Here is a 9,891-nt window from a genome sequence, read left to right as displayed (position 1 = left end):
TTTTTGTTTTGGAAGGCTTGTGAAATTTCAGAGGGAAGCAAAGACCCTGCCAGACTTTTGTGTGAAAGATCCGTGGGGCTAAAGAATCAGCCATGATTACCAGGACAACAGAATTCCTCAAGTGAAGCCTCTGCTTTTCTGGGATGCTCAGTGCTGCTTGGCTGGAGCTGAGAAATTTAGCAATGATTAAGAAGAATCCAACACCGCCGAGGTGAAATCTTCTGGGAAGTGTTTCCTAAGAGCACGCGGACACTGTGTTCCAGAGGCGGCTGTATACTGGCCGGTTTTGTGTGTCAACTTGACACACGTTAGAGTCATCGTGAGGAAACACCTCGGTGAGATCCAGCTGTAAGGCATTTTCCTCAACTAGTGCTCGGCGGGGGAGGGGGGAGGGGGACCAGCCTCTTGTGTGTGGTGCGGTCCCTGGGCTGGTGGTTCTAAGTTCTGTCAGAAGGCAGGCTAAGCAAGCCAGGGCAAGCAGCATCCCTTCGTGGCCTCCACATCAGCCCCTGTCTCCAGGATCCTTGCCTGGTTTGAATTCCTATCTCGACTTCCTTCAATGTTGAGCAGCAAGGTGGCAGTGCAAGCTGAATAAACCCTTTCCTGTCCAACTTGCTTTTTGGTCATAGTGTTTTGTCACAGCAATAGAGACTCTAACTAAGACAGCAACCAAAGTTGTATACCTCACGCTGGCAGCCTAACTTGGTAGTGTAAGAGTTACCCAGGTGGTCCTGGTTTTGAAGGCATGAAGCAGTCATGGAGAGCAGCTAGGCCTTGACACTGTGAGAGGCCAGGAGAGGCCATTGGTGAAGGCACAGCCTCAGTAGCAGTTGAAGGCCCAGGACTGAAAGGGTCATGCAGAGAAATTGAGGCCTGGGACCATGAAGAGAGCCTAGGAGAAGCTGTTAGTTAAAGTGCAGCCCAGTTGCAGCAGAAGACGCTACAGTTTGGAGATGCCAGCACCATGGGATGAGCACCAAGAACAGCAGTGGTGATAGAGTGGAGCTGGCTGGGGCCTCGAAGTCAAGCTGTGAGTGCTGCAGAGGACGGAGCTACAGAAGTGACCTGAGCTCTTTGGAGGAGCCCAAAGGATTGTGAGTAGATCCCAGACACTGGGCATTCTGTTATTTACACTGCTGGGAGTTTAGTTTTGCTTTGTTCAGACGGTGACTACGCCCTGCTTCTTCCTTTTGAGGTAGAAGTATTTAGTTTATTTTTAATTTTGCTGGAGCCCACAGTTGACTTTGAATTTTAAAAGACTTTGGGTTGTAAAAGAGATTGGCTATTTTAAAGGGACTGAAATTCCCTCCCCGCTCCAAGCAATGGTTTCTCTGTGTAGCTCTGGCTATCCTGGATTCACTTTGTAGACCAGGCTGGCCTTGAACTCACAGAGATCCACCTGCCTCTGCCTCCCTGAGTGCTGGATTACCGGTGTCACCATGCCTGGCTGGAACTAAAATTTTAATGTGTTTGAATTTGTAAATTCTGTGGGACTTTTAAAGTTATTTATGATTTTAATGTGAGAACTTGGAGGGAAATAAAAAAGGAAGGGTTTGTGGCTTAACAGTGATGTGCTTGTGTGTCACATAGACAAGGGGTCAGTTGTGCTGGCTAGTCTTATGTCAACTTGACATAAGCTAAAGGTATCTGAAAGGAGGAAACCGAAATTGAGAAAATCCTTCCATAGGATCCAGCTGTAAGGCATTTTCTTTTCCTTTCTTTCTTTCTTTCTTTTTTCTTTTCTTTTTTTTTTGTTGTTGTTGTTGTTTTGTTTTTTTTGAAACATGGTTTCTTTTTGTAACAACCCTCACTGTCCTGGACTTGCTTTGTAAACCAGGCTGGCCTCGAACCCACAAAGATCAGCCTGTCTCTGCCTCCCAAGTGCTGGGATTAAAGGCATGCGGCACTATTGCCAGCCAAAGCATTTTCTTAATTCGTGATTAATATAGGAGAGCTCAGCCCATTGTAGGTGGTGCTATGCCTGGACAAAGGTCCTAGGTTCTATAAGAAAACAGGCTGAGGGGCTGGAGAGATGGTTCAGTGGTTAAGAGCAATGGCTCTTCTTCCAGAGGACCCAGGTTCAATTCCCAGCACCTACATGGCAGCTCACAACTGTCTGTAACTCCAGTTCCAGATGATCTGACTTCCTCACACATGTAGGCAAAACATAAATGTACACAAAATAAAAATAAATTATTTTTTTAAAAAAGAAAACAGGCTGAGCAAGCCATGGGGAGCAAGCCTGTAAGCAGCACCCCTCGATGGCCTCTGCATCAGCTCCTGCCTCCAGGTCCCTACTCTGTCGAAGTTCTTGTCAGGGCTTCCCTTGGTGATAGACTATGATCCGGAAGTGTAAGCCCAATAACCACTTTCCTCCTTATTGTTTTTAAAATTATCTGTATCACCTGTAGGCCTGGCTAGCCATCAATCAAGACACAGACACTTGTTATATTTTAAGACAGCCTTAGTTAACCTGGGGCAGGGCAGACATCAATCCTCTAAACTACCTCCCAGAGTGGGGCAGGCATCAGATCCCTGCCTCAAGCCCATGCCATCTGCTTCTAATAACTTCTATCAAGCTACCTCCCATCCATAATCCCAAATACTTGCTAATGTTCTTCATCTGGGCTGGATTCTCCATCCACGCCGCCGGCCATGTGCTTCTCCTCCATCTAACCCATGGCTGCCTTCCTCTCTTCCCTTCAGGTCTCCTTCTCCTGGTGGCGGTCCTTCTTCTTCTCAGAATTCCTCCCTCTCTCCCTCCCTCCCTCTCTCTCTCTCTCTCTCTCTCTCTCTCTCTCTCTCTCTCTCTGGCCCCACTTATCTCCTGCCCTGCCCAGGTGGGATGGCTTTTTATTAAGCAAAAGGTGGGTCAGACAGCAAGCAGTAATTAGCATCAAAATACATCAGATTATCCCAATACCTCCTCAACTTGCTTTTTGGTCATGGTGTTTTGTTGCAGTGATAGAAACCCTGACTAAGACAGCACGTACAGCCTACAAAAAGTGGTAACAGCACTATAGAGGATGTTGATGTTGGGTAAGGGCTGGGGTTCCTAAATTAATTAAAATTATTTACTTGCCAGTATAGTTCTAAGAACATAATCTTTTTGCATAAAGAATATTTTAATTATTTATATAAAGCGCCCGTTATTTACACATGTTGGAGGTCCTGTGTGGAACGGTTTGGTCCTTTTGTGTTTCATTTGCACAGTTTCATGGGTGCATGCTGCCACCTGGGAAGGGGAGTCCTGCTTTCTTCATCCTAAATTTGTCATGGGAAGACCTGCCTGGAGTCACTAGATGGAGCTCTTTGGTTCTTCTTGCCAGAAGGCTGTGTGTTTTCCTTGGCGTCCAAATGCCCAGGTCCCCAGACGCCCTGATAAATCTTCCCACTGTTGTGACTAGACGTTGACTCTGTGCCCCACACTGTCTTTAGCCTAAGGCATCTTTGAGGCTCGTCTGTTCCCAGACACAGATATCTGGTTCGATCTCTCTTGGAGAGATCAACTTCATAAACTAAGCTCTTTGTCTTCTTCCCTTCCTCCCCCTTCCCCCCCTCCCTCCTCTCCCTCCTCTTTTCCCTTACCCCCCTCCTCTTCAAGACGAATTCTCACCACATGGTCCAGGCTGGCCACAGACTTTCTTTCCACTCTTCCGTCTCAGCCTACCGAGTGCTGGGATCACAGACAGCCACCACTTCTCACTAAGCACCTTACAGACCAGCCCGAAGCATTCGCCAAACCCAGAAGTCCAGTTTTGCCAGTTTGCTGTTCTGCCTGGTTTTGTGTTACTGTGTGAGGGGCACAGGGATACGGTGTAAGCATTGACGCCAGCACGTACCATTCCTCTTCCTGCTCAGTCACAGAACTGTGCCTGTCACAGGAGATAGGCAAGCACCCCCCGGAAGACATGGTAAAGCACTTACTAACACCTAGCAATCAATATTAATGAATGTGAGCCGGGTGTGGTGGCGCACACCTTTAATTAATCCCAGCACTCGGGAGGCAGAGGCAGGTGGATCGCTGTGAGTTCGAGGCCAGCCTGGTCTACAGAAGGGAGTCCAGGACAGCCAAGGCTAACACAGACAGATCCTGTCTCAAAAAAAAAATTAATTAATTAATGTGAAACTGTTTCATCTCCTTGCTGCTCCTCCCTCAGGTACCTGAGCCTCTGTAGTAGTCAGCGTTCTCTGGAGGAGTGGAACTGATAGAAAGAGGTGCTCCAGGGCTCCAAGGCCAGTGCAGATGCTCCTGTTTCTTTCCCGCAATGGGCAAGCAGCTGCCTTCCAGGCTAGTGGTTAATGCTCTAGCTTGTTCATGTATTCCCACATCCAGCGCTACCAAACCAAGAAATAGAAACTGGTACTAGCGGACCCTGGTTTCCTGACCGCTTGCTTGGAGTCCCAAGTCTGGATGGAGCTGGAGGGCCACTCAGGGCTTGAGGATAGGCCGGTTTTATTGTGAAATGGAACCTGGTGTGGTTTGTAGGTCAGGAACAGTCAAAGCGATGCAAAAAGATGGCCTCAGTTTCTCAGTCTGTACCAGGAGTCCAGCTCTGTAAGGACCTCAGAAGCATGAAAGAGCCACCCAATCTTGGCTTCCCTCTTCTGAAAGTGACAGTCATGATGCCACTTTATGGATAATGTCACTAGTGGCAGCCATCACCTAGCATGTGGAATGAACTGTGTGGGGAACAGGCTGCAGATGAGCTCAGGGGGTGCACAGACCTACATTTGGTACCGGCTCAACTGCGGCAATTTCAGTGACCTTGGACAAACTACTCATAGACTCTGAGTGCCTGTTTGTTTATTTGTTTGTTTTTCCAGAGTTAACTCTTGTTCTGCTTGGGAGGATGCATTGTGCAGGAGTTAGGGTCAGGAAAGTATGACTCAGCCACTTTCTAAGTGTGTGCCCGTGGGATGTCTCCAAGTCTCACTGAGTGACTTCGGGTCTTGTAGAAGGATGCACAACCTCCTAGAACTGATGTGAATGTAAGGCAGGTAACAGTTTTCCCCAGGGCCTGGAACACAGTGGAACTCAGCTAGTGTTGTTTTTCCCTGCTTAACTCGTATAGCCTTTGCTACCAAGAGACACTGCCCAAACATGTAGCCTGCTATGTTCCTTAGGAATGATGTTTGTTGGCCTTGTTGCCACAAAAATTTAAATTTCAGGAGGTCACAGATGATGTTGCCTAGCACTGAGCCCACCACACAGTAAGCACAGGGCAAACAAATCTTTGTGCCAAACATGGAGACAGAAATACACAAGCCTTGACACATTCATCCATCAGGCTGATACTGGAGAAACTATTATCTCTAAGCTTATAAGCTTCTGGAACTTTTCCTTCCTCGAGATGCTTGTGGGAATAGAGTGGCCCCATGGCTAATAATAACGGGGAGGGAGAGCATGGAGAAACAAGTCTCGACAGACACAGTCACCTACACAACAGAGTAGAAATCCTTGCTCCTCTGGGTCAGTTACTTTTCTGTTGCTGTGATAAAATGCTGCAACCTAGAACTGGTTATAGGCGAGAGAGGGTTTTGTTGTTGTTTTCTTTTTGGCTTACGGTTCCAGAGGTTAGGAACTCCGATGAACTTCCTCCAACAAGGCTCCCGACCCTAAAAGTCCTATTACCTTCCCAAACAGCCACTGATCCTCCTGTCCTACCTCCTGCTGGGGTAGCTGTGTATCACCATGCCCAGAACTGTGCATGCGTTGACCCCCAAGTGATGCAATTAAAGGTGTGCACCTCCGCGCCTGTCTAGTCCTGAACTCTTACTGTGCTGTGGAAAAGCCTCAGCTGACCACCCTAAAAGCACTGCGGTCCCTTACCAAAGTGCCCGGTGCCTTGTGCAACGTGTCACCACAAGGCGAGATGTTTCTGCGAGGTCTGTTTCCCAGCAGATGACCTGAGAAGGCAAGGTTACAGGCAGACACTTCTGTGTCCCCATCTCAAGCTTGGAGCCTGGAGCCTGTGGCCTGCTCGCTTGAGAGTGAACTTGGCCTTTGCCATCCACTTCTTTGTGGGAAAGTAACATGCGCCTGCCACCGAGCTTTCATATGAATCAAATGTGCAGGGCTATTTTGAGCCACCTCCCTCTGAAATCATGACAGCCTAACTTGTATAGCTGGAAGTAGGTCACCAACTAACCTCTTCAAGGTGGCAAGAAATGCATCTGCAGAACGTGTGAAGATGAGAGCATGCCCCAACTTGACCTCTTGCTAACCCACCCACACACCACTGAAAGCTGGAGACAGAACAGAGCTTGGTTGAGAAAGGTATGCATCTGCCTTCAGAATAAATTAACAATGATCTGGCCGCACATACACACAAAGCGGTACAGTTACCAAGTCCCCTAGTTCTTGTACTGGCCTCAATCATAGCTGTTGATGGTTGTCATAGAAACCAACAGAGGCGTCAAGTCTTTTCTCTCCTAGCCGGAGGAAGACCTGAAGAAATTCAGGACGTGCGCACCAGCTTCTCTAGGGAAAAAGGACTTAAATCGACCTGAAATTTTTAGCAGTTTGGATCTTGAATATTGCTGGAGGCTTATGTGTTAAAATCTTGGTCCCCAGCTTTGAGGTCCTGGGTAATGATGGAGCCTGTAAGAGGTGGGGGAGCCTAGAGAGAGAGGTCTGCATTGGGAGTATGACCTTGAAAAGGATTGTGGGAAGGTCAACAGATAAAAGTACTGGCCATAAAAAAACAAAAAACAAAAAACAAAACAAAACAAAACAAAAAAACAGTGATCAGAGTTTAAGCCCTGGTGCAACTGAGGTGGAAGGCAAGAACAGACTCCTGAAGGGTGTTTTTATCTGGCCTCTGAGGGTGCTGTGCCCACACTCACATATACATAAAAGTAAATGTTTAGAAAGGAAAGAAGGGGGCTGGAGAAATGGCTCAGAGGCTAAGGGCACTGACTGCTCTTCTAGAGGTGCTGAGTTCAATTCCCAGCAACCACAATGTGGCTCATAACCATCTATAATGTGATCTGGTGCCCTCTTCTGGCCTGCAGGTGTCCATGCAGGCAGAGCACTGTGTACATAATATAAATAAAAAGAAAAGAAAAGGAGGAAAGAAGGAAAGAATGAGTAGTGGAACCCTACCCTTTCCTCTTTGCTTTTTCTTCATACATGACCGTGAAGCAAGCTGCTGTGTGCTCCCACTATCATCTACTGTTCCAGCCCATGTCCAAAGCACCAGGCAATCTAACCATGAACTGAAACCTCAAACTCATAAGCCACATACACCTTTCTTCTTCTTCTTTGCAAGATGGTTTGTCTCAGCATTTGTTACAGTAGCAGAGAGCAACTGACAGACCCAGCGATGACACTAGGAGTCTTTCTGCTTTGGTCCTTGGCGATGTCACAGTGGATAGTTCTCAGATCTCACATTCATTCAGCTGAGATGCGTTCTCAGTGCCCCAGGCTAGAATCTTAGCCAGCACTGAACCAGCTGCCAGGAGGGGAGTGTGAGGGGAAGAGACAAAGGGAAGTGGCAACAGCAACTGCAGTCATCCAGGGGGATGAGTGATGGCTGCCTCTGCACTGTCATGTCTACCCCGCTGAGATTACCTTATACATAGCCAAGTGTAAAGGAGATTAAAAAAATACATCCTGTCTCCGGTGTGTTTACACAGGTTAGCCGAATCTGTTGTTTATTTCTTTATTGTGTATACAGTGTTCTCCCTGCATGTACACCTGCAGGCCAGAAGGGGGCATCAGAGCACATTACAGATGGTTGTGAACCACCATGTGGTTTCTGGGAATTGAACTCAGGACCTTTGGAAGAACGGGCAGCACACTTAACCACTGAGCCATCTCTCCAGCCCCGAATCTGTTGTTCTTTCCAGTGCTTGAATACCTGTGTCTGCTAGGAGAAAGAAACCATGTATTTGTACAAAGTTTAACTTGAGCTGGGCGGTGGTGGTGCATGCCTTTAATTCCAGTGCTCAGAGGCAGAGGCAGGCGGATCTCCGTGAGTGCAAGGCTAGCCTGGTCTACAAAGTGAGTCCAGGACAGCCAAGGCTACACAGAGAAACCCTGTCTCGAAAAACAAAACAACAGCAAAAACCAAAACCAAAACAAACATACAAATCCCAAAGTTTAACTTGAATCATTCCTGTGACAAGGATTACAGTTGTGGGGAAAGATTGGCTAACACAAAACAAAAATACAGAAAACCCTAACGAACACAAGAAACGCAGATGGGAAGATGTAAAAATCAGTCCGTGGGCTGAGAGAACACAGGCTCCGCCGATCCACACTGCAGGGTTGAGGTCTAGACCTGTGCAGACAGTACTCTCTGAATGTCAGGGAAGCTATGGTGGGGCCTCATGGGGGAAATTTCTGGAACTCTGCTCCTGACGGTGCCATTGATAGTTGTCTGTGGGGTCTTGTCCTGACCCCAGGGTGGTGTGCTATAACAGCACTGGGGTGGGAGGACTCCCCTTGTCAGGCTGTGCAGCTCCAGCCTGTCCTCACTGCGGGAGGAAGCTGGTGCCGTGGAACTGACCAGAGCAGCCCTTGCTATACCTGCTCTCCTGAAGAACTCAGTGTCCTATTGCCTCCCCAAAGCACGCTGCTTTCTGTAGTTAGTCTGGAGACTGAATCTCGCCAGTGTTTTCAGTGAAGCTCACTCTCTAGTGGTAAGGGGTTCCTCACCTGCATCCCAGCCAGTGAGGGCCCTGGGGACAGCGGGGGGTGGGGGGTGGGAGTGGAGGTGGGGCGCTAGGGGGTGGGCGGGGCGAAGCTTCAGGAGAACCCAACCATTCAGGGCTGACAACTGAGAAGATCCTGTCAAGTCAAGGATGGGAGGAGCGAAGACAGGAGGTGCTTTGAGAAATGGAGGTGGAGCCTACTCCAGGAAAAGCCTCTTCAGAGTCCCTCAACCCCAAGAAGGACGGCCATGATTATCAACAAACTTCCCGAAACTTCCAATGAGACGGAGAAACCTAAACGGTGCAAGATTGTGTGCGTCAAGTCCTTATCTTTACTAACTTACTACTTATGGTAAGGCAGTGCTGGGGGCATGGTGCACAGTAAGAGTGGTAACTTACGCGCCAGGACGATGAGGGCTCCCCTGGTCTGTGTTAGTCAGCCGTCCATTACTGCAACAAATACCTGAGGCAAATCAACTTTGCAAGAAGGAAGCTTTGTTATGGTTCATGTTTTAGCGTGTTTCATCCATTTACCCACGCTGCTCTGGACCTGTGGCAGCCTGGTGTATCACGGTGGGTGTGTGCTGCTCACTTCAAGGATTCTGGGAAGCAACAAGGCAAGAAGAGCAGGTACTAGGGTCTTTTTGTTTGTTTTGTTTTGTTTTTCGAGACAGGGTTTTTCTGTGTAGCCTTGGCTGTCCTGGACTCGCTTTGTAGACCAGTCTGGCCTCGAACTCAACAGCAATCTGCCTGCCTCTGCCACCTGAGTGCTGGGATTACACCCAGCTGGTACTAGGGTCTTAAATCTCCTTCAGGGGGCAGACTTGAATGACTTTAAACCTTTCACAATGTCTACCTTGTTTTTGTTTTTGTTTTTGTTCGCTTTGAAGACAGGGTTTCTCTGTGTAGCTCTGGCTGTCCCAGAACTCGCTCTGTAGACCAAGTTGGCCTTGAACTAAGAGATCTGCCTGCCTCTGCCTACTGGGTGCCAAGATTAAAGGCGTGAGCCACCGCCACCCAGCTACCTTTAAAAAAAAAAAAAAAAAGGTTATTTTTGTTTTTTTTTTTTAACTTAAAAAGAAAGGTTATTTTCATTTGTGAGTTTGTGTTTTGCCTGTAGGCACTGAGGGGCACCATATGAAGAAAACCACGTGTGTGCTCACCTACAAGCATGGCTTTGAAAATCCTGTTGTCTACCAGGCTTTTCCTCCAATCTCCATCCTGCCTCCA

The sequence above is a fragment of the Acomys russatus genome, chromosome 6 (genome assembly GCF_903995435.1).
Source record: "Acomys russatus chromosome 6, mAcoRus1.1, whole genome shotgun sequence".
In the NCBI taxonomy this organism is placed as follows: Eukaryota; Metazoa; Chordata; class Mammalia; order Rodentia; family Muridae; genus Acomys; species Acomys russatus.
The sequence above is the reverse complement of the archived record's forward strand: the minus strand, read 5'-3'. Positions refer to the sequence as shown.